The sequence below is a fragment of the Pseudorca crassidens genome, chromosome 16, assembly GCF_039906515.1.
Source record: "Pseudorca crassidens isolate mPseCra1 chromosome 16, mPseCra1.hap1, whole genome shotgun sequence".
Classification (NCBI taxonomy): Eukaryota; Metazoa; Chordata; class Mammalia; order Artiodactyla; family Delphinidae; genus Pseudorca; species Pseudorca crassidens.
Window position 1 is genome coordinate 56,299,944 of NC_090311.1, and position 23,765 is coordinate 56,323,708.

General features: G+C 41.7%; 2 long non-coding RNA genes across 2 annotated transcripts in view; one reads left to right on the plus strand and one right to left on the minus strand.

Annotated features, from left to right (window-relative positions):
• LOC137209159 (uncharacterized) overlaps positions 1-12,299 on the plus strand; it is a 104,081-nt gene extending 91,782 nt beyond the window's left edge. The window contains exon 5 of the long non-coding RNA XR_010935926.1: positions 11,426-12,299. This is a non-coding gene — a long non-coding RNA (uncharacterized lncRNA). The remainder of the gene's footprint in view (positions 1-11,425) is intronic.
• LOC137209158 (uncharacterized) overlaps positions 1-20,322 on the minus strand; it is a 41,122-nt gene extending 20,800 nt beyond the window's left edge. Inside the window, exons 1-3 of the long non-coding RNA XR_010935925.1 lie at positions 20,173-20,322; positions 5,305-5,940; positions 4,757-4,790 (exon numbers count right to left, since the gene is read on the minus strand). This is a non-coding gene — a long non-coding RNA (uncharacterized lncRNA). The remainder of the gene's footprint in view (positions 1-4,756; positions 4,791-5,304; positions 5,941-20,172) is intronic.
• Positions 20,323-23,765: the final 3,443 nt, after the last annotated feature.

Below are 23,765 nucleotides of genomic sequence, written 5' to 3' on the forward strand. Positions count from 1 at the left end.
AATTATACTCCAATGAAGATTTTAATAAATAAATAAATAAATAAATAAATAAATAATAGGAGGAGGACACAAGATGGCAGAATAGAAGGACTCGAGCTCAACTCCTCTTTTGAATACACCAAAATCACACCTAACTGCTGAACAACCATTGACAAAAAAGACTGGAACCTACCAAAAAAGATATGCTATATCCAAAAACAAAGGAGCCGCAACAAGATGGTACGAGGTGCACTTTCACAATATAGTCAAATCCCATACCCACCAGATGGGCAACCCACAAAGTGGAAAATAACTATATCACAGAGGTTCTCCCACAGGAGTGAGAGTGAGCCCCATGTCAGGCTCTCCAGCCTGGGGGTCTGGCATCAGGAGGAAGAGCCCCCAGAACATTTGCCTTTGAAGGCCAGTGAGGCTTGAGTGCAGGAGTCGCACAGAGTCCACTCTTGGCAAGTGCACACAAGGTTTCACATGCACTGGGACCCAGGGCAAAACAGTGACTGCACAAGAGCCTGGGCCAGAGCTATCTGCTGGTCTTGGAGGGTCTCCTGTGGAGGTGGGGGTCAGCAGTGGTTCACAGTGAGGGCAAGGACACAAGTGGTGGAGGTGGGGGTCAGCAGTGGTTCACAGTGAGGGCAAGGACACAAGTGGTGGAGGTGGGGGTCAGCAGTGGTTCACAGTGAGGGCAAGGACACAAGTGGTGGAGGCCCCAGGGAATACTCATCAGCATGAGCTCTCCCAGAGGTTGCCATTTTGGCACTGAGATGGGGACCCACCCAGCAGCCTGCAGGCTCCAGTGCTGGGACGCCTCAGGCCAAACCACCAACGGGGTGGGAACACAAACCCACCCATCAGCAGACAGGCTGCCTGAAGTCATCCTGAGCCAACAGCTGTCTATGAACACAGCACTTGATGCAACCCTGTGCACCCAAGGGACAAGACCTGGCTTCACCCACCAACGGGAAGGCACCAGCCAGTCCCTCCCACCAGGAAGCCTGCACCAGCTCCTGGAACAACCTCACCCACCAGGGGGCCGACAGCAGAACCAAGAATTACAACCCTGCAGCCTGAGGAACAGAGACCATAAACAGAGAAAATTAGACAAAATGAGATGGCAGAGAAATATACTGCAGAAAAAGGAAAAAGATAATACTCCAGAAGAACTAAGAGCAGTGGACATAGGCAATCTGCCAGAAGAAGAATTAAGAGTAAAAATGATCCAGGATCTCAGAAAAAGAATGGAGTCACAGACCAAGGAGGTACAAGAAATGTTTAATAAAGAGGAGCTTCAAAAACAAATCAGAAACAGTTAACAAGATGCACTATGAACATACATACCAATAATTACCTTAGTCATAAATGGATTAAATGCTCCAACCGAAAGACACAGACTGGCTGAATGGATACAAAAATAAGGCCCATATATATGCTATCTCTAAGAGACTCACTTCAGATCTAGGGGCATATACAGACTGAAAATGAGGGGATGAAAAAACTTATTCCATGCAAATGGAAATCAGAAGAAAGCTAGAGTAGCAATGCTCATATCAGACCAAAGAGACTTTATAATAAAGACTGTTATTAGAGACAAAGAGGGACACTACATAATGATCAAGGGACCAATCCAAGAAGAAGCTATAACAATTGAAAATATATATGTACCCAACCTAGGAGCACCTCAATACATAAGGCAAATGCTAGCAGCCATAAAAGGAGAAACTGACAGTAACACAATAATAGTGGGGGACTTTAACACTCCACTTTCCTCAATGGACAGATCATCCAGACAGAAAATCAATAAGGAAACACAGGCCTTAACTGACACATTAGACCAGATGAACTTAAGCTTCAGAGTACACACTCTTCTCAAGTGCACTTGGAACATTCTCCAGGATAGATCACATGCTGGGCCACAAAAAGAGCCTGAGTAAATTTAAGAAAATTGAAATCATATCAAGCATCTTACCTGACCACAATACTATAAGATTAGAAATCAACTAGAAGAAAATAACCGTGAAAAACACAAACACGTGGAGGCTAAACAATATGTTACTAAACAACCAATGGATCACTGAAGAAATCAAAGAGGAATAAAAAAAATACCTAGAGATAAAAGAAAACAAAAACACAGCAATCCAAAACTTTTGGGACACAGCAAAAGCATTTCTAAGAGGGAAGTTTCTAGCCATACAATCTTACCTCAGGAAACAAGAAAAATCTCAAATAAACTAACTTTACACCTAAATCAACTAGAGAAAGAAGAACAAGCAAAACCCAATGTTAGGAAAAAGGAAATCACAAAGATCAGAGAAGAAATAAATGAAATAAAGACAAAGAAAACAACAGAAAAGTTCAACGAAATTAAAACGTGGTTCATTGAAAAGGTAAACAAAATTGATAAACCTTTAGCCAGACTCATCAGGAAAAAAAAAAGGGACAGGGCTCAAATCAATAAACTTAGAAATGAAAAAGGAAAAGTTACAAAGGACACCACAGAAATACAAAGGATCATAAGAGACTACTATAAGCAAAGAAATGTCAATAACATGGACAACCTAGAAGAAATGGACAAATTCTTAGAAAGGTATACTTTTTCAAGACTGAACCAAGAAGAAATTGAAAATACCAACAGACCAATCACAAGTACTGAAGTTGAAGCTGTGACTGAAAAACTTCCAACAAACAAAAGTCCAGGACAGATGACTTCACAGGTGAACTCTATCAAACATTTAGAGAAGAGTTAACACCTATCCTTCTGAAACTATTTTAAAAAATTGCAGAGGAACACTCCAAAACTCATTCTATGAGGCCAAAATCACCCTGATACGAAAACCAGACAATGATAACAAAAAAAGAAAAACATAGGCCAATATCGCTGATGAACATAGACACAAAAATCCTCAACAAAATACAAGCAAACTGAATCCAACAATACAGTAAAAGGATCTTACACCATAAACAACTGTGATTCATCCCAGGGATGCAAGAATTTTGCAACATCCACAAATCAATCAGTGTGATTACACCACATCAATAAATTGAATAAAAACCATATGCTCATCTCAACAGATGCAGAAAAAGCTTTTTACAAAATTCAGCACCGATTTATGATAAAAACCCTCCAGAAAGTAGCCATAGAGGGAACTTACCTCAACATAATAAAGGCCATATATGACAAACCCACAGTTAACATCATACTCAATGGTGAAAGCTGAAAGCATTTCCTCTGAGATCAAGCATTTCCTCTGAGGATGTCCACTCTTGCCACTTTTATTTAACACAGTTTTGTAAGTCCTAGCCATGGCAATCAGAGAAGAAAAAGAAATAAAAGGAATCGAAATTGGAGAAGAAGAAGTAAAACTGTCATTGTTTGCAGATGACATGATACTATACATAGAATATCCTAAAGATGCTACCAGAAAACTGCTAGAGATCATCAATGGATTTGGTAATGTTGCAGGATACAAAATTAATACACAGAAATCTCGTGCATTCCTATACACTAACAACAAAAGATCAGAAAGAGAAATTAAGGAAACAATCTCATTTACCATCACATCAAAAAGAATACAATACTTAGGAATAAACCACCTAAGGGGGCAAAAGACCTGTACTCAGAAAACTATAAGATGCTGATGAAAGAAATCAAAGATGACACAAACAGATGGAGAACCATACTATGTTCTTGGACTGGATGAATCAGTATGGTCAAAATCACTGCACTATCCAAAGCAATCTACAGATTCAATGCAAAGCCTTTCCAATTACACAGAACTAGAACAAAAAATTTTTAATTTGTTTGTAGACACAAAAGACCCTGCATAGCCAAAGCAATCTTGTGAAAGAAGGGCAGAGCTGGAGGAATCAGGATCCCTGACTTCAGACTATACTACAAAGCTACAGTAATCAAGACAGTATGGTACTGGCACAAAAACAGAAATATAGATCAACGGAACAGGATGGAAAGCCCAGAAATAAACCCACGCACCTATGGTCAATTAATCTACAACAAAGAAGCAAGAATATACAATAGAGGAAAGACAGCCTCTTCAATAAGTGGTGCTGGGAAAACTGGACAGCTGCATGTAAAAGAATGAAATTAGAACACTGTTTAACACCATAGACAAAATTAAACTCGAAATCGATTTAAGACTTAAATGTAAGACCGGATACTATAAAACTCCTAGAGGAAAACATAGGCACAACACTCTTTGACATAAATCACAGCAATATCTTTTTCAATCCATCTCCTAGAGTAATGGAAATAAAAACAAAAATAAACAAATGGGACCTAATGAAACTTAAAAGCACAACAATGGAAACCATAAACAAAATGAAAAGACAACATACAGAATGGGAGAAAATATTTGCAAACAAAGTGACCGACAAGGGTTTAATCCCCAAAATATACAAACAGCTCAATATCAAAAAAACAACCTAATCAAAAAATGCACACAAGATCTAAATAGATATTTCTCAAAAAAAAAAAAAAAAACAAACCAAAAACATACAGATGGCCAAAAAGCACATGAAAAGATGCTCAACAGTGCTAATTATTAGACAAATGCAAATCAAAACTACAATGAGGTACCACCTCACACCAGTCAGAATGGCCATCCTCAAAATGTCTACAAATAATAAATGCTGGAGAGGGTGTGGAGAAAAAGGAACTGTCCTACGCTGTTACTCGGAATGTAACTTGGTTTAGCCACTATGGAGAACAGTATGTATTTCCTTAAAAAACTAAAAATAGCATTACCATATATTCTGCAACTCCAATCCTGGACATATATCTGGAAAAGATGAAAACTCTAATTCAAAAAGATACATGCACCCCAACGTTCCTAGCAGCACTACTTACAATAGCCAAGACATGGAAACAACCTAACTGCCCATCAACAGATGAATGGATAAAGAAGATGTGGTATACATATGTGTGTGTACATATGTATATATATACATATATATATATATACACATACGTACACACATACCCATACATACAACAGAATATTACTCAGCCATAAAAAAGAATGAAATAATGCCATTTGCGACAACGTGGACGGACCTAGAGATTATCATACTAAGTGAAGTAAGTCAGAGGAAGATAAATTTCATATGACATCACTTAGAGGTGGAATCTATAAATTGATACAAATGAACTTATTTACAAAACAGAAACATACTCAAAGACTTAGAAAACAAATTTATGTTTACCAAAGGGGAACAGTTGGGGGAAGGATAAATTAGGACGTAGGGATTAACATATACATACTACTACATATAAAATAGATAATCAACAAGGACCTTGCATAGCACAGGGAACTCTGCTCAATATTCTGTAATACCCTATATGGGAAAAGAATCTGAAAAAGAATGAATATATATAAATGTATAAATCACTCTGCTGTACACCTGAAACTAACACAACATTGTAAATCATATATACTCACATTAAAATTTTAAAAAAAGCAAAAAAACCATATCTGATTAAGGACTTGTATTCAGAAAAAAGCACTCTTACAATGGATTATTAAAAAAAAAGTACTTTGTTAAAAGGGCAAACCATTTGAACAGATAATTCACCAAAGAGTGTATATGACTAAATGAGGAAGGAAAAGATGCTAAACGTCTCTACAGAATTGAAATGAAAATTAAAACCAGATGAAAAACTATTACACATCCAATAGAATGTCTAAAATAAAAAGACCACCAACCTAAGTCTCAGCGAGGATGTGAAGTAGCTAGACCTCTCAGACATTGCTGGTGTGAATACAAAGTTATACGGCCACTTTAAATATCTTGGCAGTCTCTAAGTATTTACACTTACCTTTACCGCTGGTCCAGCATTCCCACTTCTGAGTACTTACTCTAAGGAAATGGAAACATAGGTCTGTTGAAAGATCTGTACTCAAATGTTCATATGGGCTTTAGTCTTCATAGCTAAAAATGGAAAATAAACCAAAAGTATATTAATTGGTGAATTAATAAACATATTGTGGCATATCCATTCAAAGAATACTACTCAGCAGTATGAAAGTACAAACTACTGAAATAATCAACATGATATATCTCAAAAGCATCATGCTAATAAAAGAAGCCTGACACAAAAGACCATCTTATATGATTCCACTGAATTAAAATTCTAGTAAAGGCAAAATTACAGAAATAGGAAGCATCAGTGGTTGCCTGTGGCTGTCACGGGAGGGTGCTGACTGCAAAGGGGCAGGAGGAAACTTGTGGGGGTGATGGAATTATTCTATATCTTGACTGTTATTAAACGACTGTACATATTGCCAAACTCATAAAGTTGTACGTTTAAAATTCGTGATTTTTTTTTCTATGTAAAGTTCACCTCAACAAAGCTGATAAAAAAGAAAGGCTCAGGAATGACAGAGAAAATAAAGAACTATTTTTCCTTGGGAATTAAGAGCTGAGGATAATATAATAAGCCACTTGGAATGCTTTCATTACATCAGGTTCAGAAGTGACTACTAGAAAACTCTCCTAGTTTCACTGGTTTGTTTCCTTTTCCTTAAGATTAAAGATCAATTTTTCCTTCATTGGCCAAGAACCTTTCAAATTTCAGTTTTGATAAGAAAAGGGTAAAGAAATGCCAGTATTCTCTTTTCCTCATTTCTGTGGGGAGACAGTATGGGAGGGGGGGCTTGTGATTGGGTTGGCAAAGTCCACCCCCTCACCCCACGAACTCCAAGACTGATTGTCCTGCCCCACCATAAGACTGGGAGCAGACATGAGCCTACAGAAGGAAGGACATTGTGAATCTTTCCCTTACTTGCCTTAACAACTGCTGAGGCCTAAAAACTGTCTAGCTACAAAAGATTTGTAGCACAACAGGAATTGTGGGCTCAAGATAATTCTAACTACAGTGAACAAAGCCCAGAGGCAAAGGTAATCGTTTTCAGCTATTCTTGTTAGCTTGCTACACACGTATCAATGGCTTCATTACCAAACACGGTCACACAGAAGTATTTAAAAGTTTACTTCTATTTGGAACATCTTTATTCCATCCTTTTATGGATTTTTCATCTTCCCTAACTGTCATCTTCAGCATTTGCAGCCCTTCTCAAGAGAGGGGAAGAAAAATATGTTGTGTGTATAATATATGATGATTCAACCCTGTTGCTATCATCACGCACAGGAGAGATGGGGAGTCATAAGTTATGAGTTATCCCTCACTCCCTCATTCACAGAGATAAAAACATAGAAATGCCATCCCAACATTTAGGCAAGATATACATACCAGGAATGGCGGAGAACAATAAATTTCCCCAGCAACTCCAATACTCTTTCCACAATAAAATGATAGGATGGAGGGAAGCAATGGAAGCCTTTGGAATAAAATCACTGTGCCACCACATTCAATCTTTATTTGGATAAAAATTCTCCCTGTATTTTCAGTGTTCCAGCAGCTACAGGGATCAGAGAACCTCTAACCACACCTATCTGTACATGGAATGGGTAGATTCGAGTAGATGGTTCTCTGGATCAAGAGCTAGATTTGCTTGTAGGGTTTAGGGGACCATGAGACACTGCAAACTTTGTGAGCAATGACCCTATAAAAAAGAGCTTCGACTTGGTAACCTTGAACCCGTTCTTCACCATACTCAGTACCAATGTGCATCCCACGGCACTACCCATGTTAGTTTCTGTGCACAATGGCCTATTCCTGGATTTGGGGCTTCAAGATCCTCATTTAAGTGTTTTCCCATATTGTAACTTTGTATATTTGGAGCTCTGAAAATCAGAACAATCAATTCTGGTCTTTGTATGAGATAATCACTGTCCTACCAAAGTTCACCCCCCAAATTGCAAATCTACAGGAACTTGTGAAGCTGTGGTATTAAAATCCCGTAAGATATATGTAGAGTAACCCCATGATATTTACAGTTCCATATATTTTTCTCCCCAGCAACATGTAGCTCTTTAAAGAACGTACTTAAAAATAGTAAACATATTTCAAACTTTCTTACACATCCAAGTCCTGTCACACATTCTCCTTGCAAAGCAGCATGAGAACTTAGAAGAAAAAAATTAAAAGACCATTCCAAAAAGGTTTTACATGTGGACTCTTGTCTGTGGCAACTTCATCTTTCATCCTTAGTGAGACTATTAGAACTGCACTGGAACCTTAAAGACTGTTAAGATGATTAAGAGCCACATTTAACAGTTGTTCTGGTAGCATCTTGACAAACATTTTACTTTTGTATCTCTCAAGAAAGCCCATAAAACAGCATGACCTAAAAATTTTTAACAAATATATTAATAAAAATTTAAACAGGCATGTATTACTTATGCTATTTTGAGTTAATTACATAATAATATTGCCTTGTGTACACCTTAATTAGATTAAATATTGATCAGTGCCCTTTCCCACTTGCCACTGATATTCCATTAACACATAATAACTGTCTTGTTATATCTAGATGTAACTTTAAATTAATTAAAGAGTCTGGCTGGAAATGAAAAGTTACAGAAAGATGTACAAAGCTAGCCCTTTCATACATAAACAGGACTGGAGACCTCAGCCTATGAATTAAAGCAGGGAAGAAAAATTAAACTCTACCTATTTTAAGGATTTAAAGTAATTAGATCTATGAACAATGATCCACAATTTTTTTTCCATAGGGTTTCAGAAGTCATATCAATTAGACTAGGTTCACCTATAACTCTGTATTAAGGAAGAGGTTATGAAATATTACAATTATTCCTGAGGATTATGGTCTTTGTTTATTTCAGAAAAAGAACCTAGATTTTAAACAGCATCGAAGATTTCTTAGCATGTGATTAAGGCTGTTTATTTTCATGCTGATGAGCTGAGAGCTGTTTCAATGGGGAGATGCTATAATTTTCCCATGATCTGGAAAATAATTCATGGCACTTTTTAATGTTGTCATTAACTGTCACGTCTCTTGAGTTAAATATGAGCCCTGTCATTTGGAAGTCAGAAAGCAGCTCCTAAATTCCTCAATTTCATTAGCAATTGATTCAAATCATTTCTCGAAAATAGTCTGAATTGACATATGAATTGTAGTGGTTCCTCAGCTTGGTGATTAATTAATCAAGCCATCAGGTTCACATTAAACTATTTATCAATCTTACGATTTCCTGCTTTTCAGAAAAAATTAAACAGCACTCTAATGATATTTTATGAGTTTTGAGAAAAATTAAAATGGGACCCAAAAAAATAATCTGTCCTTCCTAATTTATGAAGCTCCATGATGTCAGTTTCTGTAAGGCAAGACACTAAAAGGAGGAGATGGGGCTGGAATCTCCACCCCAGGGAAGGCAGGGTCATTTGTATAGGTCTCAGTTTCTTCATCTGTAAAATAAGAAAACTGAACTAAATAATCTCTCATTATCTCTCACTTTCAAAATTATGTTTGTCTGTGAATCAAAATGTAATATGATAGTTATGGTTACTCTTAATTTTACTATTTTGGTGTGTGCCATTGTCCTTACATTAAAAACAAACGACCTGGGGTTACTGATAGAGACTTAAAGACTCCACATTAAAATTATAATTGATGTTCTTGGATCAGCTATGGACACTGTTCTGCAATTGGCATTTAAAATACAATTTTCTCCTCAAGGCCACATTAGTCTGTGTTTTTTCTAATGGGCTATTATAACAAGGGACCACAGTCAGTTGCTTTAGCCCAGAATGACAGTATCAACTTTTCCAAGATTGGGCCACACCAATAGCTGGTTGTTGGCTGAGAAAACTGCTGGCAAAACATCATGTGTTTGCCGATTTAATTTCATTCAAACTTTGCTGAGTTCAATTAATAGCTAGTTTTTTTCATAATAAACCACCAGCCAGCTGAATTCAGCCCCCTTTCTTTCAGATTTGCTGTGTGTATAACTACAAAACTAATGTCTCATTCTACACAAATCCCTCTGGCATTATTTATAGAAACCTGAAGATTCTCTCTTAAAGCTAACTGCGTTTTAAGTGTTGGGCTGCCTCTGGTGTCCTAGGACAGAGACTGCAAGCCACACAGGAAGAACCCTCCGTGTGCAAGGCAGTTTGAGTGGACTTCCATTCCCTGCCTGCAGTGCTGGGACAAAGGCCAGAGGAGCAGTGTCTAAAACGACACAGGAGAAAACTATAATTCGAAAAGATACATGCACCCCAATGTTCTTTGCAGCGGTATTTACAATAGCCAAGACATGGAAGCAACCTAATATCCATCAACAGAAGCAAATGGGACTTAATGAAAGTTAAAAGCTTTTGCACAGCAAAGGACACCATTGCTAAAACAAAAAGACAATCTATGGAATGGGAGAAAATATTTGCATACAACATGACCAACAAGGGATTAATTTCCAAAATATACAAACAGCTCATACAGCTCAATATCAAAAAAAATGAATAACCCAATCAAAAAAATAGGCAGAAGATCTAAATAGACATTTCTCCAAAGAAGACATACAGAAGGCCCACAGACACATGAAAAAATGCTCGACATCGCTGATTATTAGAGAAATGCAAATCAAAACTATAATGAGGTATCACCAGTCAGAATCATCCAAGTCTACCAATAATACATGCTGGGGAGGGTGTGGAGAAAAGGGAACCCGCCTACACTGTTGGTGGGGATGTAAACTGGTTTAGCCACCATGGAGAACAGTATGTGTTTCCTTAAAAAACTAAAAATAGCATTACCATATGTTCTGCAATTCCAATCTGGAAAAGATGAAAACTCTAATTCAAAAAGATACATGTACTCCTATGTTCCTAGCAGCACTATTTATAATAGCCAAGACGTGGAAGCAACCTAAATGTCCACTGACAGATGAATCGATAAAGAAGATGTGGTACGTATATACAATGGAATATTACTCAGCCATAAAAATGAAAGAAATAATGCCATTTGCAGCAACATGGATGAACCTAGAGATTATCATACTAACTGAAGTGAGCCAGACAGACAAATCTCATATGATATCACTTATATGTGGAATCTAAAAAAATGATGCAAATGAACTTATTTACAAAGCAGAAATAGACTCATAGACATAGAAAGCAAACTTATGGTTACCAAAGGGGGAAGGGGGCGTGGGGAGGGATAAATTAGGAGTTTGGGATTAGCATATATACATGCTACTATGTATAAAATAATCAACAAGGAACTACTGTATAGCACAGGGAAATATACTCAATATCTTGTAATAATCTGTAAGGGAAAAGAACTTGAAAAAGAATATCTATCTATCTACATAACTGAATCACTTTGCTGGTACACCTGAAACTAATACAACATTGTATATCAACTACACGTCAATAAAATAAATAAATAAAATGACACAGGCAGTTTTCATGGCTCATCCCTCCCTTCTCAGGAGGGTCAGGGGGATTCGTAGAAATGCAATGTCTTTTTCCTCCATTTCTTCTCATTCTCAGGGCTGGATGTGGCTGGTTCCCCCTGCACAGCATCAACTGCAGAGAAGCGGCCTTGGACTGAGAGAGGACCACAGAGAAACCAGACCACAGCGAAACCACCCCAAGAGGGGTCTTCCTGGAGGCTGGCTGAAGCGACTTTTCTCTTCAAAAGCAGGGAAAATGCCTTGCATCCTGGGGAAATTTGGGGTCTCATCTTGGACCACAGTGGCGCTGGGAATCCCCTACCTCTACCCCTGTCACAGACACACATGCATTTTATGGATAAGGAGAACAAGAGCCAGAAAAATAAGTAACTTGCCCAAGAATGAAACTTTTTGGAAAGCTATGTCCTATAGGGGAATGGGATGGAAATGGAAAAGCAGAAAGGCTATTTGACACACAAGCCCACAAAGGATCTCATGTTAAGACGTTACCTCCATACTAAGTGAAGTAAGTCAGATAGAGAAAGACATATCATATGATGTCACTTATATGTGGGATCTAGAGAAAAAAAAGGATACAAATTAACTTACTTACAAAACAGAAACAGACTCACAGACACAGAAAACAAACTTATGGTTACTAAAGGGGAAAGCAGCGAAGGGATACATTAGGAATTTGGGATTAACAGATATACGCTACTATATATAAAACAGATAAACAACAAGGACTTACTGTATGGCACAGGGAACTATATTCAGTATCTTGTAATAACCTATAATGGAAAAGAATCTGAAAAAGAATATATGTATGTATGGCTGAGTCCCTTTGCTCACCTGAAACATTGTAAAGCAACTACACTTCAATAAAAATAAACTTTAAAAAAGAGACTTTATCTCCAAACGAGGTTATTCACACAATTGCTAAGATGCGTGACAGAACTGGGGAAAAAATAAAGTTCATCACACAACCCAAAACTTGTGTTCCATTGTGGAAAAATACTGTCTATAACCCCTATTTTATCAATTCTGTGATTATCTTATGTGTAGCACAACTATATTGCATTTTTTTTTTTTTCGGTACGCGGGCCTCTCACTGTTGTGGCCTCTCCCGTTGCGGAGCACAGGCTCCAGACGCACAGGCTCAGCAGCCATGGCTCACGGGCCCAGCCGCTCCGCAGCATGTGGGATCTTCCCGGACCGGGGCACGAACCCGTGTCCCCTGCATCGGCAGGCAGACTCTCAACCACTGTGCCACCAGGGAAGCCCTATTGCATTTTTTTAAGTTAAAGAGTTAATTTGTTCAGCATATTTAAAAATATAACAAAATATTTTAAAATATAACTCTTTCAATTTCACTCCTTCCCCCCCCACCCCAGTATACCGGAAGCCCCAAGAAAATGGAGAAGCCTAGGTCTCTTCGGACTTCACATTTGTACTGGGCATCCTTCATTTTAGTCTACACAATGCCAGAGTCCCACCCTGTGGGAAGACAAAGCCATGTATAAAAGGAAAATAACATATGGGAAAGGACATCACAGGTACCAAATGAACCACCCAAGCCCTATGACAGCCTTGGTCCGTTGCCAAAAGACACCTTCAATTATATTGATTAAGAGAAGGAAAAATCCCTCACCTCTAGATCATATCCTACTCCTGCTATTTTGTTATAATGCACTTGTAATGCCTAGCTATCCCGAGCCCTTTCTGGAATATGCCATGCTTTCAAACTCCTGGGCTAGCACCATGAGGATGGAGAGCAATTGCATTTGCAAATGTCAGCCTACCTCATCCATCTCCCCTCATTCAAACAGTATGCATTTGAGGTTCAGCAATTGTAGTTATATATTTTTCCTTAATGTTTTTGTAAGGTAATGGTTCTCTTATCTGAAATTCATCAGCCTGCTATAAATTTAAAGTCCATTACTGCCAATAGAGAAAAGCTAAGCACCAAACCACTTTCAATAAATTTGCACTTAGGCAATTGAACTGATACGGCCTCAGAGGAAAAGGTGAAACTCATCTTGAGATATTTAAGTTAGTCTGAGTCACTGCTTCGCCTGGTGTTAAATGGGATCCATCGAGAAATGCAGGGCAGTACTCATCAGCCCTGAGTTGTAAGAAGAGATTTTAGGCTGAAAAAAATTCTGTCTCCAGCATTCATTATTAGGCGGTGTAATTCTGAGAAACCGCTGGCTGGCTCTGATATTTGACCCAACTAAATGCTACAAATGCAAACCCTGATGGATGAATATTTCTATGAACAACATTAATCAGGCTTGGGCAAGCCCAAGGTATAGAGATTTGTCATGTCCAGTTGTGAAGCCGCAAGTGAGAATGTCTATACACTCAAAGCCAAGAGGACAGTTACAAACATTTGCACAAGGCTTCAGGATTCACAGATAATACCGCTTTTACTTTATACGCCCACCTGGATAAAACAATCGTCAGTTACCATCTTCTATTCCTGATGAGGGAACTGAGGCCCAGATATGTGAAATGACCACCTTTACCAGGTATGTGAAAGCAGTGACTTGATATCATGTCCTCCTGGCTCTGTGTTTTTGGCAGTGGAAGATAAAGAACGCACCCAATTCATGCTCACGATACATGAAAGCATCACCGTCACCATGGCAGACCACAGGGAATGATCAGTGTGAACTGTTAAGTTGTCGCCTCAGTGATGCATTGCAAACAGTTTCCCTGGAGAATTAACAAGTTCCTGACCACAGTATTGTATGCAAATAAATAAACAAACGCTAAAACAAAACAAAAAACAAAACCCCAAAACCAAAATCCCACCCAGTTTAGCTGCCTTAAAAGGCTGCCAGGATCTCTTGGTGAAGAAAGACATCTGGATCAGGACCTGAAAGAATAAAATGTACTCTTTGGGTGCAAAGAATCACTGCTGCATCTCCCTCGGAGGGTCAGCCTCCAGAGGTTGACCACCTGAAGCAGTTCAGCTTGGGGAGAGGGGTCTGCTGGCCAATTAGAGTTGATGGTTTTACAGGCAAAAATGTTGATCATTTTACATGACCAGGCAAGAGCTCCCAGGCTATTTAGTGACTGAGGATTTAGAAATTTAAGATAAGTTCTATTTATGGTTGGAAAAAAACACCTCTCTGTGGACTCGAGCATGGGAAGTTTAGCTCCCAGGACATAATGAGCACGCTACAAGTTGTAGGGGCTTAGCTGTCAGACATCCACACACACAACCTCAACCCTCCTCAAGCCCTTCTCCCAACCCCACCCTCAGGGCCCATTCTGAGGCCAGAACTGGCATCACATACCAGTTGCAAGAACTGAACAGCATTTGCACTTAATTGGACGATATACATTATTCATGAGCCTTGAGTCTGTGATGATTTTGGCATTCATTAGGGGGGAAAATGGGGCATTAGTTTTCTTGGTACAAAACATTCCGTATTAAACTTCATTTGCAATCCACTTTTCAATGTGAGGAATTAGAAATGCTTTTAAGCAAAGTTAGGAACTATGAAATAGCTAGAGAACAAGAAGCAGCAACTTCTAAAGATGGCGAATAAAGGAGTAAAAGCTGGGATTTCCCGATGTCTCAGTACTCACAGCTCTAAGCTCTGAGGATAGGAGAGGGAGAGTCAGCCTAAAATTCAAGCAGGGGAATAAAAATTGCAATGATAGTAATGATAAATGTTTGTATGCATATACCTAGACTTACATACATATATACCATATATATTATATACAAACATCTATATTTTATATTTCAATATATACAGGCATATATATATACACACACACACACATACATGCACACATATATATTCAAAATTTATTTCAAAGCAGTGGATGAGTTGTGCAGTTTTTGCCCTACCTCTATTTTTCCAAAATTAAATGCATCATCTTCTGCGAGATAAATGAGGCCTAGTTTAGGGTTGTATCACGCCCTTTTTCATTCCATTTGGAATAAAGACTTCAAAACCTATCAGAAGCGTTTGTAGACTGAGGTTGAATCTGCCTAGTTTCCCTTTTCACAAGTGTATCTAGAGCCTCAGAATTGGGATCAACTAAGTCAATCACTTTAGTTTGCACATGAAGAAACTGAGGCACAATGAGGGGTCCCGGAGCTCTAGTGCTCAGGGGATAAGAAGTGAAGAAAATCGGACTTCCTTGGCAACTTTCATGCACGCCTGCCCCACATGGTCACAGCTCCCTGGGAAAGCCTTTTAGTCAGAGGCTTTCAAGTCAAACAAATCTGGTGCAAACACTACAGGCTCGTGGGCAAGGCTCTTCATCTCATTAAGCTTCCATTCTTCAATTATAAAAGACGATACATTTTGGAGGTTTGTTAGAAGGTCTAGAAGAGATAACTACAGGTAAAGCCCTTAGGACAATGCCTAGCATACACTAAACCTCCGTAAAGATTCACTGTGATGGTCCTATTTTCTTTATTATAAAGTCTGAACACACAGCTCACCTGCACAATCTAGCTATTGCTTGCTAGCTGTCCCACATTGGTGACGTTTGTCTGATTTTCTCAGTTAGACGGGGAGTTCCATAGATCAGAGTCGTCTTGTAGTCCCACTTAGTATTCTCCATGCCTGGCCTTAATTCAGCTAGTGGGTGCTCAATAATGATAAGAACTGTGTTTTACATGGTGGGACAGTTTGTAACATGGAGTCCTTTCATGCAGCCCTATGATGATGATGTACCTGCCATCAGAAATTGGTGCTGATTGTGCTTTAATACTGAAGAGAAATCCCACGCACGAGACTATTGACAAGCAAAGTTCCCCTCTTTGTCTCAGTTATCGCTCACAAGGGCCCAGGCAGGCAGATACCACCACCCCCATTAAACAGAGGAGGATAGTGAGTTTTTGGGGAAAAGGAGCTATACGCCTGAAGTCCAGCAACAAAGGGATGGGCCCGGAAAATAATCTCAGTGTTCCCACCCTACATCCAGCACGGATTCCACTCGATACCCCTTGTCTTGGGGTAGACTCACTGGCTATTGCTGTGGGTTCAACACAAAGCAAGGTCCCTGTTTAAGGATGGTGCTTTCAGAAGAGTAGGGTAAGTAGGTTGGCTCACTTCTGAAAGTATTTTATTTGAGAAGGCTCCAAAGCCTGAGTAAAGGGACTGCCCGTTACTGAGGTCTGAAGCATAGCTCCAAGGGGCTCATCACAAAAGCGAAATGTCTTGGAAGTTTCCCGTTAAAATTCATGTCCATTTGGGTCAACCCCACATTAAAATGTGTGTTTCTTTTAATATACATTTCCTCTTCCATCTAAAGGAAAATAGGTATTCCAAGAAAATGCACCATTTTTTCTCATAGTTCAGGCCATCCCCGGCCCACAGCTGTACACTGAGATTCAAAAGAATGCTTGAGGGCTATCTCTAGCGTAACCCCCAAATCTCAGCTCCAGCCCACATGTGTGCTGACGACCCACAGCCTATGGTCATCGGGGCACAGCTAATGGCCCTCAGCGAGGGTGAGGGCTGCCTGCAGACAGCAACTGGGCTGACCCTCCGACAATTCTTCTTAAGGAGGCACTGAGGATGCCCGCTTTCCCACAAAAGCCCTAAGAGCAGCCAAACTCATTTCTCTTCTGTCCATGTGTATTAATTCCTGTTTCTGTAATGAGATACAGAAGAGAAAAAAGGGGAAGAGGACTGATGTAGAATCAGATTGGGCCTGATGAGTTATGGAGCCTGCCTTCTCATCAGTGATGTAAAACAGCCCGGGCTCTATTTACTGCTGCTGTCAGCAGGATCGATAAATAACATTTTCAGTGACATGAAGAGGGAACGCGTGAGCTCAATGAAATGAAGGGGAGCCAGAGGTAGATGCAGACAATGGCCTTTTTCTCTCCCTGCCCCGGCAGGAGTCACCTGTTTGGCTGGGAGAGGCAAGGGGGTAGAAATTCGGTCTGGCTTTTAAAAAGGGAAGAGGATGCATCCCCAGGAGGAGGAGAGGGCTTCTCTGCTGAGAGGGGAGGCGAGGGAGGGCATGGTCCATTGTCACCATCACTTCCCTGCTGTATCGAGCCACACCCTGTCTGAGCTGAAAAGCCACCATCAGCTGGCCTGGGTGGGCAAAGCCCCATCTTCTTGGCCACTTCAGAGGGAGGTGTTTGACTTATTGTTTATACTTGAGAAAGAGTACAGGGCTAAGGTGGAACCCAGAGGAGATTCGTTTGACTGCCAGAGGGCTGAGGATGCTGACCATTAAGAAAGGCCTCCGTGGGCTTCCCTGGTGGCGCAGTGGTTGAGAGTCCGCCTGCCGATGCAGGGGACACGGGTTCATGCCCCAGTCCGGGAAGATCCCACATGTCGCGGAGCGGCTGGGCCCGTGAGCCGTGGCCGCTGAGCATGTGCGTCCGGAGTCTGTGCTCTGCCATGGGAAAGGCCACAACAGTGAGAGGCCCGCGTACAGCAAAAAAAAAAAAAAAAAAAAAAAGGCCTCCGTGGTTAGAGGGGTGAGGTGAGGTGACCCACAATACAGCATAATTCCAGTTCCCTCCAGCAAGAGTTTGGAGGTCAAGAATCGACATGATCACAGAATTTCCACTTTGAAGGAATCTCTGAGGTAATCTTGTCCAACCTCTCACTAAACATCAGAATCCTCTCCTCAGTACTTGTGAGGGGCAGACCCAGCCCCTGAACACAGCGGGACCACGGACTCTTTCCATTATAGGCGCCCTCCAAGCTGCAGGGGTGGTTGAAGCATCCGACGCAAGGCAGCAGGCACAGCAACCTGCAGTCTGTCTGCTTTGCAAGGCAGGTGAGACTGGCATTCTGCTGGTGGGCTGGGATACCAGGTGTACCCAAGTGGCCCCCGCACAGCCCCTCCTGCCTTTGCTTTGGGGACAATTTGCAACAAGATGCTCTCAGCTAAAAGCATTGTAAAGAAGCTCAGCTTCAGGTACAGTGAAAATACAACTTTGAGGACTTCATTTGCATTAACGCTTCTTTTCCCTGGAACCTTTCTAGCATGTTCATTTGGGCTAAAAACCATGCGCTGTTAAGAGTCATTTATAATATCTCAGACTCTCTGTGGCGTTTAAGAGTTTTGGCAGAAACCAGTGTGATAGGTCCAGAAACATCTGGGGGAGAGAGAGGAAGAGAAAGGAGGAAGTCATTAGTGTGGGAGAAGAAGAAGGGCAGAGAGAGGAGAGAGACGGATAGAAAGAAAGCAAGAAAGAAAAAGGGGAAAAGGAAACAGAAGGAAAAAGAAAAAAAGAAGGGGGCTGAGCAAAAGGAGAAGTGTGAAGGGAGTAGTGGGAGACTCTTCAGCAAATCCTATTCTCCTCAACTCTGCTTCCAATTTATAAACACTGTTAATTGGATGGACGACGACATAACCAAATAAAGCTCTTCTCTAGACACTGCGTTGAAAAGTGCCAAGAAATAGAATCAGAAGGTTATATATATAATCATAAGTCAAGCTCTCCCTCGACTTATGATGGGGTTATGTCCCGATAAGCTCATCCAGAGTTGAGTACATCATAAATGGAAATGCATTTAGTTCCTCTAACCTACCAAACATCACAGCTTAGCCTAGCCCACCTTAAACACGCTCAGAACACTTACATTAGCCTACAGTTGGGCAACATCATCTACCACAAAGCCTATTTTATAATCAAGTGTTGAATTTGTCGTGTAATTTATTGAATACTGCAATGAAAATGAAAAACAGAATGGCTGCCTGGGTGCTGAGTAGTTGTATGTTGGTTGTCAGTCAGGGCTGACTGCGAGCTGTGGCTGCCGCTCCCAGCATCATGAGACAGTCTTGCAACGCATATCACTTGCCCAGGAAAAGATTAAAACGAAAAATTCAAAGTACAGTTTCTACTGAATGCACATTGCTTTCACGTCATCGTAACACTGCAAAATCATAAGTCGAACCATCGGAAGTCACAGACTGTCTATATGTATATTCCAGACTCTAATCCCAAGTATTCTTTGGGGAAGTCCAACGAAATCCTTCTGGCTACTGGAATATGTCATAATTAAAGTCCTTCTTAATACTCATAATAGTGGGTGCTTACTAGATGCCATGCATTGTTCAAAGTACTTATCAGTATTAATGCATCGAATCCACATGCCAGGCCTACAAAATTGGGGCCATTACCGTGCTTATTTTGCCAGCAAGCATGGAGACTGAGTAACTGTCTAGGGCCACAGAACCAGGAATGCAGTAGCCAGGATTTGCTCCGAGGCAATCTGGCTACAGAGCGTAGGCATTGGACCACCTTATGATTCTGCCTCTCAATCACTTTTGTATCATTAATTAATTCATTCATTCAAGAGACACTTACTGAGCTCCCCATCAGCCAGGCTCGGAACCTCCCCCAGCAACAATACCTGGGCACAAAGGACACAAGCAAGAACAGGCGCAATCTCGGCTCAAAAGGACAACGGGTCTGATGGATAAGACCTCACGATGAAAGGTAACTGCATGGTTATTTCCTTCCATGCTCTCAAAAAGATAAGCAAGATAGGCTCACACGAATTTGCATCTCTAATAAGCTCTCACACGACGTCAGTGTTGCCGGTCTGGGGATCACACTTTGAGGACTCCTGGGTCAGAGACAGTATTGTACGCAGACAGAACAGAAGCTGAGACCTAGACCTAGACTATCACTGAGAGGTTTCCAGCTGAAGATGCAGGAGGAGAGAATGTCCACAAATCTGGAGGCAATAGGCAGATGCCACTTGGGGAAATGGAGGTGCTGGCTGGAACCGGAAATGTAAAGCTGGCGAGGGAAAGGAGGGGATGCTGAAGAGGCAGCTCGGGGCCAGGTAAACGTAACAGAGCTTTCACCCCGTCCGGGAGAGGCTCACTCACCACTAACGATCCCACTGAGGTACCACGGAGGGTTTGTCGTTTCCGAAAGATGATGTCATCTTCTGCCATGAAAGGCAAGTCAGACTTCCAATCACTTAGCAGTCCTTCCTCCATCTCCTCTTGGACAAACTGCCTCAGGCTGGACTGACCTCATGTTTCTGTTGCTGCACGAGAAAAATAAACATGTACAAGTTAATGATGGGGTTTTGTCCACGATAAAACCCAGCTCTTCATAGGGATCACATGTGTGACTGCTTCTGCAGATGGTTTTGAGAGGAACTGGAAGGTCCCAATGGCTGCTAAAGAGCTTCCAAATCCCACTACTGTAGCAGTCTTATTAATCTATCCAATCACCACTGGACTCCTAATAACATGCACATGTGTATGCAGGAAAGGTAATTTATTACTATCAAATCCTCCCGAATACAGTTGTAGAGAAGGGTTTATCAGGATATCTACTTATCCATGACTGGGGTTGAGGGAGCAGAGGGTCGATCTGGTCCCTGTTAAATGTCTTCACCTGCATAGATGTCACTGCTCTTCATGCTCCCCAGACTGTGACAGACATGCATACACAACTGTGTCAGGGTCACTTTGATGTACACACAATCAATCTGATACTCACTGACCAGTTCATTTCAGTCCATGTCACAGCTGCCTCGGGGCTCATATAGGCAGATATATACATTCTCTCCAGAACTGTTGTATGGCCCCAATCTCCTAACAAAATTTTAGGGGGTGTATCTCAGGGGTAGAATGGGAGGTTGGGTACCTCAGTGGGTGCTCATTACAAATAAGTAAAAATACAGCATGAAGAAAAAGAGAGGAGTGGAGACCACTCAGAATGGAATGGGAGAGAGAGGGACAGAAAAGGAAACAGGTAGGACAGCGCTGGGGCACTGAATGCAAACTCCTTTTTACCAGGCTCGTGGCCTAAGAGTCTGCTGAGGAAGGAGTGGGCTTGGTTGTGGCCCAGCAGAGGCATGATGGTATTACCCTGCTCTCTGAATGAGACAGCATTCTAGCCTGGAATGACGGAGTAGGACAAATCTTTCAAGATATAAACAAAAACAAAACAAAAATCCAAAACACCAAAAAAAACCATACAACAACAACAAAAAAACAAACCCACATCATTTAAGCTCTGAAACATAATTCACAGTTTGAATTTTCTTTTCCTTCTGCCAAGAGGTACACTTCATTGAGTACCTTAAGGCATCTGGTAGTTATCCTGAGATGACATAGGTGGGGTGGTGGCATGAGGAGAGGTATGGATAAGGAGGTCCAATCCTCCCAATCACTGCAACCACTGCTAATACAAAAAGTGACCCTTTCTTTTAGGTGTGGGGTTAGCAAGACCCAATGAACTTTTTTTAAAAAACCCTCACCAGGGCTTCCTTTGTGGCGCAGTGGTTGAGAGTCTGCCTGCCAATGCAGGGGACACGGATTCGGGCCCTGGTCTGGGAGGATCCCACATACCGTGGAGCGGCTGGGCCCGTGAGCCACAACTGCTGAGCCTGCGCGTCTGGAGCTTGTGCTCCACAGCGGGAGAGGTCACAATGGTGAGAGCCCCACGCACCGCGATGAAGAGTGGCCCCCGCTTGCCGCAACTGGAGAAAGCCCATGCACAGAAATGAAGACCCAACACAGCCATAAATAAATAAATAAATAAAAACAAAACCAAAAAAACCCTCATCAGATCTCGATCAACAGGGCTGTTAATGTTTTCTCTCTCAAAACCTGATACAGGTCAGGTCCCCAGCTTGTTAACTGCTGCTCTGGCCATCACTAGTTCCTGCTTCAGATGGCTGCCCCATTTACCTTAGCTTAATACATTACCAGGCCAACAGAAGATGGTATATAGGTATTCTTTTATTATGCTCGATAGCATATTGAAGCAGGCTTCAATTTAAAGTGACACATACATCTAACTTTCTTCATCCTTTAATTTGACTCAGTGGCAACACAACATGGGCATAACAGACAATGTACAGTCTATTAGCAATTTTACAGTGAATCACTGTTAGTCTGTCATCTCAGTGTTTTTAACTGACTTGCATATGATCTAGTGGAACATTTCATGTGTGCCTGTATTTTGCCTCCTGACAACCTGTATAGAAGGCACAGCCAGCATGGCATATGAAATATTCATGCATCCTCCCATGAAAATATTTATAAATACACGATGTTAATAGTGAAAAACTTGAGGAGACCTTCAATATGGTAGAGGAGTGAGACATGGAGATCACCCTCCTCCCCACAAATACATCAGAAATACATCTACATGTGGAACAACTCCTACAGAACACCTACTGAACGCTGGCAGAAGACCTCACACATCCCAAAAGGCAAGAAACTCCCCACGTACCTGGGTAGGGCAAAAGAAAAAAGAAAAAAGCAGAGACAAAGAATAGGGACAGGACCTGCACCTCTGGGAGGGAGCTGTGAAGAAGGAAAGGTTTCCACACACTAGGAAGCCCCTTCGCGAGTGGAGACTGCGGGTGGCAGAAGGGAGAAGCTTCAGAGCCACGGAGGAGAGCACAGCAACAGGGGCGCGGAGGGCAAAGCAGAGAGATTCCCGCACAGAGGATCGGTGCCGACCAGCACTCACCAGCCCGAGAGGCTTGTCTGCTCACCTGCTGGGACACAGGTGGGAGCTGGGAGACGAGGCTCAGGCTTCAGAGGTCAAATCCCAGGGAGAGGACTGGGGTTGGCTGCGTGAACACAGCCTGAAGGGGGCTAGTGTGCCACAGCTAGCCGGGAGGGAGTCCAGGAAAAAGTCTGGACCTGCCTAAGAGGCAAGAGACCATTGTTTCAGGGTGCACGAGGAGATGAGATTCAGAGCACCACCTAAATGAGCTCCAGAAATGGGCGTGAGCCGCGGCTATCAGCACGGACCCCAGAGACGGGCATGAGACGCTAAGGCTGCTGCTGCCGCCACCAAGAAGCCTGTGTGTGAGCACAGGTCACGATCCACACCTCCCTTTCCGGGATGCTGTCCCGGGAGGCTGTGCAGCCCGCCACTGCCAGGGTCCCGTGATTCAGGGACAACTCTTCCGGGAGAACGCACAGCGCGCCTCAGGCTGGTGCAACGTCACGCCGGCCTCTGCTGCTGCAGGCTCGCCCCGCACTCCGTGCCACTCCCTCCCCCCAGGCTGAGTGAGCCAGAGCCCCCGCATCAGCGGCTCCTTTGACCCCGTCCTGTCTGAGCGAAGAACAGACGCCCTCAGCGACCTACATGAAGAGGCGGGTCCACATCCAAAGCTGAACCCCGGGAGCTGTGAGAACAAAGAAGAGAAAGGGAAATCTCTCCAGGCAGCCTCAGGAGCAGTGGATTAAATCTCCACAATCAACTTGATGTACCGTGCATCTGTGGAATACATGAATAGACAACTAATCATCCCCAATTGAGGAGGTGGACTTTGGGAACAACTGTATACTTGGGGTTTGCTTTCTGCCTCTAATTTGTTTTTGGTGTTATGTTTATCTTGGTTTAGTATTTACAGTTTATTATCATTGGTAGATTTGTTTATTGACTTGATTGTTCTCTTCTTTTTTTAAAAAAAAAAACATATACATATATATTTTTTTCC